General features: G+C 46.8%; 1 protein-coding gene across 1 annotated transcript in view; it reads right to left on the bottom strand.

Moving 5' to 3' along the window:
* Nucleotides 1-474: 474 nt before the first annotated feature.
* The window catches only part of LOC144283352 (uncharacterized), a 59149-nt gene continuing 50890 nt past the window's right edge, over nt 475-8733 (bottom strand). Inside the window, exons 5-8 of the mRNA XM_077847346.1 lie at nt 5034-5145; nt 4365-4531; nt 1255-1310; nt 475-763 (exon numbers count right to left, since the gene is read on the bottom strand). The gene's annotated coding sequence lies outside the window, so the exon portion shown is untranslated. The remainder of the gene's footprint in view (nt 764-1254; nt 1311-4364; nt 4532-5033; nt 5146-8733) is intronic.

Below are 8733 nucleotides of genomic sequence, written 5' to 3'. Positions count from 1 at the left end.
CTCTGCTTCTCCACCCTCTCTCCTTCCTTATAAGGATCCTTGTGATTACATTGAGCCCACCAGCGTAACCCCAGGTCATCTTCCCATCTCAAGACCCTTAATTTAATCATATCTGCAAAGTCTCTTCTGTCATGTAAAATACAGTCACAGGTTCTGGGCATCAGGACATGGACCTCTTTGTGTGGACATTACTCTGTCCACCACAGTAAATATCTGACTTTCATCTTAGAAAAGCAGAATTCAGAAACTAAAAAATTTATCCAAAAGAAGAAAAAGATATGGACTGTCACCAGCACTGTTCACATATATTATAGTTCTGTCTCCTTCTGGTCACATGGTAATATTGTACTTCTGAGCCTCCCTGGAAAACAGTCATCCCTGATGATTTGCTTTAGCCACTGAAACAGGAGCAGAAGTGACAGTCCCCCTGTAAAAAATGTTAGCGACATGCAATTTGCCATCTCTCTCTTCTCCATCATGGCAGTTGATGGTCTCATATCAGCCGGAGTCCCAAAGTGAAGCAGACCCCCAGATATCCCATGATGGACACACAGCATTAGTGAGAAATAAATTTTATTATTATTATTATTTTTTTTTGGTGAGAAATAAACTTTGTTGTTTCCAGCCACTCAGGTTTGGGGGCTTATCCCGTCATTCAAAGCTTCCGGGCTGCCAGATCCATATCCGCTGCAATACTCCGTTGTGATCGTGTATCACCAGGTGTGATCCCAGGGACTCCCAACCACGGTCCCAATTCAGCTGTCTTGGCCAAGATCCAACAAAGAAGAATCCAGGGATCAGAGATCAAACTAAGATCTTCTAAATCCAACTAAGTATATCCTCCCATAACTCTCTGAATGCATGCATGTGCATGTGTACACACAGAGGAAGAAACCTAGCTGTTCTCCCAGAGAAGCTGCCCCTTCATGCCTTCTGACATGTTCCCAGTTGCTTGCACAACCTCAGGCAGAAGAGCCAGTGGAATGGAGGATGGGCTGCAGGAGGGAAGTGGTGACATTGACTCTAACTCACTCAGTCGCTCAGAAGCCTAAATGGGGATGAGGATCTAAGTCGACTGACTATGCAAGAGAGATGCCCAGCCAAACAAAGAGGCTTGACAAGCTGGTTATTATTGTATCTGCCACAACTCCTCAGCTCCAGGAAATGTAAGAAGACAGAAAGCCAGACAGCCTGAGTCCTGGTGAGGCAAGTTGGTTAAGGGCCAGGAAAATCCTCCCCCACATATGTACTCACTAGAAAGGTCTTCATTGGTGATGGCTATTTGCCAGAGAGCCAGGCCTGGAAGACAGCTTGAAAGAGAAGGAGAAAACTGTTGTGTGTGGGGGTGTGATTGGGGGACCTGCATATGTCACGATGTGGGATGGATAGGGAAAACAGAACACAATTTGTCTTAGAAATAAGTCCAGACCTGTCCTCCGAGGGAGTGCCTCACACAGAGAAAGTTCTCAGTGAGTGTAGCAGAGAGGGGCTCTGAAACTTAGAGAAGATTAACTCCACCTTTGTTCACTCATTCATAGTCATTCATCATTCTTTCTTTTAAGAAGCATGATGGAGGGGTGCCTGGGTAACTCAGCCAGTTAAGCATCTGCCTTCTTGTCAGGTCATGATCCTGGGGTCCTAGGACTGAGCCCTACATCAGGGCTCTGCCCCTCCCCCTGCTTCTGCTCTCTCTCACTCTCTCTCTCTCTCAAATAAATAAATAAAATATTAAAAAAAAAAAAAAACATGATGTAGTAACAACCCTGCAATCTTGGAAAAGATAATAAAGCAGGACCTCTGTCTTTAAATAACATACACATAATACATGAATATCAAAAGCTAACCATATGGGAGATCAGTGGTCTCCAAAGTGGGAGAAGGGACATATTTACCATCAGTGCCAAGACAACCATTTGGTTTGTTTGTTTGGTTTTAAAGATTTATTTTATAAAGAGAGAGAGCATGCACATGAGTGGTGGGGGGAAGGGCAGGAGAGAGGGATCTCAAGCAGACTCCCTGCTGAGTGTGGAGCCCAATGTGGAGCTCTAACTCAGAATCCTGAGATCATGACCTAAGCTGAAATCAAGAGTCAGATGCTTACCTGGCTGAGCCACCTGGGTACCCCAATAACCATTTGAATAGAAAAAAGAAGGTATTCGAATTTCTATTTATTTTTCTCTCATATTTCCTAAATTCATATTTTATGGATACTTTCTAACATATGATAAAACAATATAATGGCACATGTAAATAATAAATAAATGAACAAGCAAGATAACATGGTTTGGAACTATGTGTTCAAAACTGTGTAATGATGGAATACATAAGTAACAACCTAGAGCAGTTATAGATTTTTGATTTCCTGGTTAAGAGAACAGCAAGATAATAGTATTTGATTTATCCTCATCCACCTTCCCATTGAAATACTTACAAAAATAGACCCAGGAGAATTACAGGTGCAATAATACTGAAAACTAGAAATAATGTTCGGCTTTCTACCAGAGCCCAAGAGGAATTTCTACTAAGTGAAGAACAAGCGAGTCTATGAAGCCAAACAATAACACCAGTAGAAGAAGAGAAGAGGTTCCCAAACATGTCCATTGTCTGCCCTCACCTCAGACACTAGGGCATTTTACCAAAAAAGAAGGGCAGCAAGAGAACTATATTGAGTATCTAATGCTGTGTGACAAATAATCTGACATTCAGTAGCTCAAAACGACAGAAATCACGATCTCCCCCAGCTCTGCAGATCAAGGAGCAGAAGCAGCCTTGTTGGGCATCTCTGGCTCAGGCTCTCTCAGGTGATTGCTGCCGGGTATCAGCTGCAGTCCAGTCATCTCAGTGATGGACCAAGACCACAAGACCCACCTCCCAGGAGGTTCACTCCCATGGCCAACAAGTTGCAATGGCTAAGTTGGTTTCTCTTCATGTGGGCTCTCCACAGAGCTGCATGAGTGTCCTTCCAACATGGCAACTGGCTTCCTGTAGAGAAAATGGCCCAAGAAGCCAAAGCAGAAGCTGCAATGCACTCTATGACCTCGCCTTGGGAATCACCACTGTGACCTTCACCATACTCTACTGGTCACACAGCCCAGCCCTGATTCAGTGTGGAAAAGGACTACACGGGGTGCAAAGACCAGACGTGGGGCTCACTGAGGCCATCGTAGAGGCTACTACCACAGAAACTAACTCACCAGAGATCATATCTGCCATCAGTCTCTCTCACTTTTTGCCTCTTTGTTTCTGTTTCCCTCTGTCTCTCTCTCTCATTGTCCTTTCTCTCTCTCCATCTTTATCTCTGCCTCTGTCACCTGTATCTCCTCCATTAGTTTTTATCTTTACATTTTCAAAGACTATAACATCCACTTGTGAAAAGGTAAAATCTTTACTGATCTTACAACTAGCACCAGTGAAGGGATAGAAGGAAAGGGCAAGGGTATCAGCAGGAGTCAAAGCAACAAAGGAGATGCCCAAACCACTGCCTAAGACAAGGAAGTGACTCCATTTGATTTTGGAAAAGAACTTCTCCTACCATTTTTCTTCACCCTGCAGTCTCCATTGGCAGAAGTAGTGTCTCAAGGATGAACAAATAAAAGTTAGACCAACAGGGCACAGCAGACATGGATTTGCCGACATGAAAGTGAGGCCATCCTGTCTCCAGCTGACCTTGGGTAAATCCTTGCCTCCTACTATCTGGCCACCCCCACTAAGCCACTTCGATACACAGCATGGGTTGTGTAACTTTTGGAACTGGCTTCCTATCTTAGGAAGGAATCTCAGCTACAAACAGCAGAATTCATTCTGTCTAGTGTAAGCATGAAAGGAACATATGAAAGGCAATTAGATAACTCAAAATATCTCTGAGAGGAATAAAGAATGGACTCTGAATCTGCTGAGTCCAAACACCCCTGTGGGGATTTTCTAACAAACATCACTGTACAGTACCTACCAAGACTGAGACTGAATGCCAGAAATTCCACCACTGCTGCCCCCAAAGAACCAAACAGCACCCCCACCTTCCAGACAAGGACCTCATATTGCTCATTTCTGATTCCAGGCCTCCAAGAAGTTCACCTGACTAAAGGGACCCAGGTCCCCTGCCATTATCCTGGTTCAAGCAATCCTTGGGATGCAAAATTTCTGGATTCTTCCTTGAGAAGATGAGAGTCCTAACATTAAAAATAATTAAGAGGTAGTGAGGCTATTCAAAAGATTGTGGACAGCTGCAAGTGACATTTGTCAACTGCACAAATAAAAGGAACACAAAAAATGTAAGTTAGTGAGAAAGAAAAGTGTTTCCTCATGGATGGCTACCCACCCACACTGTCCAGAAAAATACCAAGATGGATATCGGTATCACTGACCTGTTGTTGATGGTTATTGGCAACATGAGTACATTTAGGGTTATAGATGATGTTCAAATCCGTGATCTCATTTGATCTCACAAAATCCCAGTGAAGTAAACCAGTTGGGATTATGAGGTTTGGAGAGATGGCGAGGCATACCGGTCACTGGAGCTCCCACTGAACAGCTGGAGATACAGCAAAGGTGAATCTCCCTCAGCACCTGTATCTGCATCTCAACAGGGGAAACTCTTCACTTATCTTGGTAGAGAACCTCAGCTTTGTAGAATAGGAAAAGGTCCTATCTTCATCCATAAGTGGATATCCCTTTATAATTTATTTCACATACACTCCAGGCACATAGATGTTTTTCCTTATCAAAAGGCAAACATAAGTTTATTTTCCCATTCCCTTCATCGAAGTCACCCATTGGCTACTGAGCAAAGATCAGATTAAGTGCAGCAGGGCCAGAGTTACAGGTGCAATGGTCCTTTGTCATTTTTGGCTACCTGGAATCCAAATTTCCTTCCTGTTTCATAGAAATCCCCAATGTGTATGGCAGTCTTGGTGGAGACAAAACCTCTGGAAGCCTAAGAAAACTAAGCAGTGCCCATCCCCACCCAGTAGTTGGACAGTCACATGACCTTGGCTCATCCAATCACACCTCCCGCCTTGAATACTGAAACTCACCTGTGTTCTTGGTGCCTTAGCTTCTGCAAATGTCCATCATTTTTTTGAGCCTGGTTTGCAATCTTTTCCTCAGTCCTCAATCTAGCCAGCACGCTTCCCAAAGATTCCTTCCCTGCTTAAGTCACACGATTATGCAGAAACAAACAAACAAACAAAAAACCCATGAGTGGTTCATCTTCAATGTCATGCTAATCATTAAAGAATCCAAAGTTTCTGTTAGCCAGCCCAGCCTCATCAGCACGGAAGAAAGATCTTTGTTGGGCTTTCTGAAAGGCCTTCATATTTCAACAAACATTCATTGTTTGCACCTTCTGTGCCAAACACTGTCCTAGATAATGGAGATTCAGTGAATAGGCAGTAATTACTTCTCTCTAGGAGTTAATGGTTAGAGGGAATTCAAAGCTGTTTTTAAAGGCCCCCCTACGCCCATCACTACCTTTTCAGACACCTAGGAATCAGGTTAGAAACCACTGATCTAACCAAAATCTCTCCTATATATATGGACAAAAAACTAAGAACCAGAAGGGTGAAGAGATTTCTCCAAAGTCGTAACAGCAATTTCCCAACAAAGCCGGGAGCAGATCTCAACTTCCGCAGATCCCAAGCCAAAACTCTTTCCACTTCATCACCCCACCTGTAGGGGATTTAAACAGCAGACATCATCTGCCCTCTTGTTGATTTTTGCCAACTGGTCAACACTGTGATGCTGGCAGGCAGTCTAGTGAATGCCCAGTTAAGCCCAGCTGGGGTCACCTGCAAAACGAACACTACCTGAGGGAGAAAACAGTCTCGCGAGGCCCTGGGGACACACTGTGGACGACAGGTTTGAGCTAGCAAGTCCAAAAGAGAAATGGGAATAGGAGGCAGACGCGGAGCACGCCAGTCTGCTTTTCCAGCACACCAGCCCCAGGAGCATATGGCCCATAATTAGCCACCCGGGAGATGGTTATTGAGCCACAAATGGAGAATTATGGCTTCAGGTGAGAACCAGCAGCAGGAAGCAGAGCCCTCAGAAGACTGAGAAAACCCTGTTTTCATGCAAATGCCCTCAGTCATCATAAACAAAAGGTGACAGACAGGGGCCTAGGGATGACAAAGTGCAGGGATGCTGTTGCTACATAGGATACTGCGTTTCTGGAAGATCTTTGAGAGCCTGCAGAATCTCTCAGGCACTCGTTTCTTAGGCCCCGGAACCCCGTGTCCTTTATTGCAGGACTACAACCTGGGAGCACCCGCTCTGGGTTGGGAACTCATGGTTGGGTTGGAACTCGTGTGGGAACCACAACAGAACTCGTGGTTCCAACGACACGTTTTTCGTAGTTGAGGAGATCCACGTTACGCCAGAGAATTGGCCAAAGGTCCTCAAAACAAGGCTCCTTTCTTCTCTCTGCCCACTACTCTCTGTTCCCTTCCAGGGCCCTCGGGAGGCAGCACAGTGGAACAGGGGAAAGCACAGAGCACAGATTTGATTATTGAGCCACCACTCCCCGGCTGTGTGGCCTTAGTCTGTTACTTTACTTCTCTGTGACTCAGTTTCCTCATTGGTAACATGGGGATAATGTTGTGTGGAAAATGCGAGTCACTGCATTGAAAGCTCTCAGAAGAGCTCAGCAGGTCATAAGTGCTCAGTAAGAGTTAGGGGCCCCCGTTGACAGCCCACCCCACAGATGTGGTCTCCTCACACCTCACTCAACCCTCTGCTCTTATTCTCAACCTCTCTCCACCTTACACAATTTCCCACAGTGTGCACATTCCTCACCTCCTGTCACCCCATCCCTTTGGGGGCTCCAAACCGACTCCTTTTCCCACCATCTCTACACATCTGCAACCTCTCCACCTTCCAGATCCAGAGGGATCACATCAGAAAATACACCTGATGGCCATGGGTGGGAATAACCCATCCCTGCCTTCATCTCTCGGCCAGTGTGTGCCTCCCCTATGGTTCGTGATGCTCGTGTGCCTTGTTTTATACTCATTTATGCCATTACTACTCAGTTAACCCGGGGAGGGAGCAAATGGGGAATAGGGAATGATGGTTGTTGCAGCATCCCTGACAGGCTCCCGCAGATGCACATCATGCCGTTCACTCACCCCCATGCGAGCATCCACACACATCCTCTCTGAGCCAGTGCCAAGGCCTGGGAGGCAGGCTTCCAGGGAGAATCAGAACTCCAGCTGGCCTTGGCTGAAAAGGGCAGAGTAAACCAGGGAGAAGAAGAGGGGGTGTGCAAGGAAATGCGCAGGGTTAGCTGACACAGGTGAAGACTGCAGAAGTTAGAGCATCGAAAGATTAGCCAAAACAGGTTGGCTGGGGTCGGAGGGCCAGGCGGTTGCTAAGGAAAGCAGGAGTGGTTCTATAAGGACTGGCGAGTCATACGAGGTGATTCAAACACAGTGCTCAGCAGGACGGATGACACACAGGGAGTGTGCGGGACACGTTGACTATGATCACCATTATTAATTGCACTGGCATCTTAGTCTAGAAATGTAGCCACTGGGTGTTTAGAGACAGAAATATCCATTAATTATAATCAAGTTCAACTTCCATCACCAAGTTACTGGGTACCTCAGGTCAGGCTCTGGGCCCTTCTGAGCCTCTCTGGGTCTCAGTTTCCTCATCTGTAAGAGGAGGGAGCTACACATGCTGATCTCTGGCTCTTTTCTTCTTGCGCCAACCATCTCTGATGCTGAGGTTCTGCTGGCAGGCAGCTTCCACTCCAGCCCCCACTGACCTGCCCCCTCTGTGGCCACCACCACTTAGGTTATGACACACAATTCTGTGTTCTCTGTATCACCCCACACTGTTCCAGTGTCCTGAGTTTCTGGTCTACCCACAGATCATGTCTTTATTGAGCTCCTCCCCCCATTGGGACCTATGAGAGAACTGAGCACCTAGAAATTCTTAATGGCTATCAATTTAGAAGGAGTCACATCATCAGGAAAACTGAGAGTCTGCACTTAGCCTTATCTTAGTGATAACAGTAAGGAGGAGAGGAAGGGAGAGGAGGAGGGAGAGGAGGAGGTGGTGAGTGAGGAAAGAAAGAGGGGAAGGAGGGGGAAGGAAGGGAGAGGAAGAAGGGAGGAAGAGGAGGAAGGGGAAGAATTAGTGGCTAGTGGGGAGGTGAGAGGGAGAGAGGGGATGGAAGGGGATAGAGAAGAGGAGAGAAACAGAGGGAGGGGAGGAAGAAGAGAAGGAAGAGGGGAGGGAGAAGGGAGAGGAGGAAGAAGAGGAGGGAGAGAAGGAGGTAGAGGGAGGGGAGGAGGTGGAGAGGGAGGAAAGGAGGGTAGGAGGGGGAAGGGAAGGAGAGGGAGAGGAAGAAGGGAGGAAGAGGTGAGAGGAGGAAGAGGATGAGGAAGGGGAAGAGGAGAGAAGGGGAGAGAATGGGAGGAGGAGGGGGAGAGGGAAGAGTGGAGGAAGAAGAAGGAGGGAGGCAAGGAGGAGTAACAGTGGGAGAGGAGGAGCAAGCACTGAGTGTCCTGCGTGTGACACACAACTGTCAGTCCAAAGATTCCGATGCTTAGGAAATACCACATTCTGTTCTTTGAAATCACCCTAATTTCCACTCTGTGCCCCTATCCCCAGGGGCTGGCGGGGTTCCCTCACGTCACAAGGTGCACAGCATCCCAGGAGCCCATGCTGCTCCTTCCCTGCACCCCTGCCTGGCTGCTGACCTCTTCCTCCTCGAGAGCACAGAGCCCC

This window comes from Canis aureus, chromosome 14, assembly GCF_053574225.1.
Source record: "Canis aureus isolate CA01 chromosome 14, VMU_Caureus_v.1.0, whole genome shotgun sequence".
In the NCBI taxonomy this organism is placed as follows: domain Eukaryota; kingdom Metazoa; phylum Chordata; class Mammalia; order Carnivora; family Canidae; genus Canis; species Canis aureus.
This window is presented reverse-complemented; position numbering and strand designations above follow the sequence as displayed.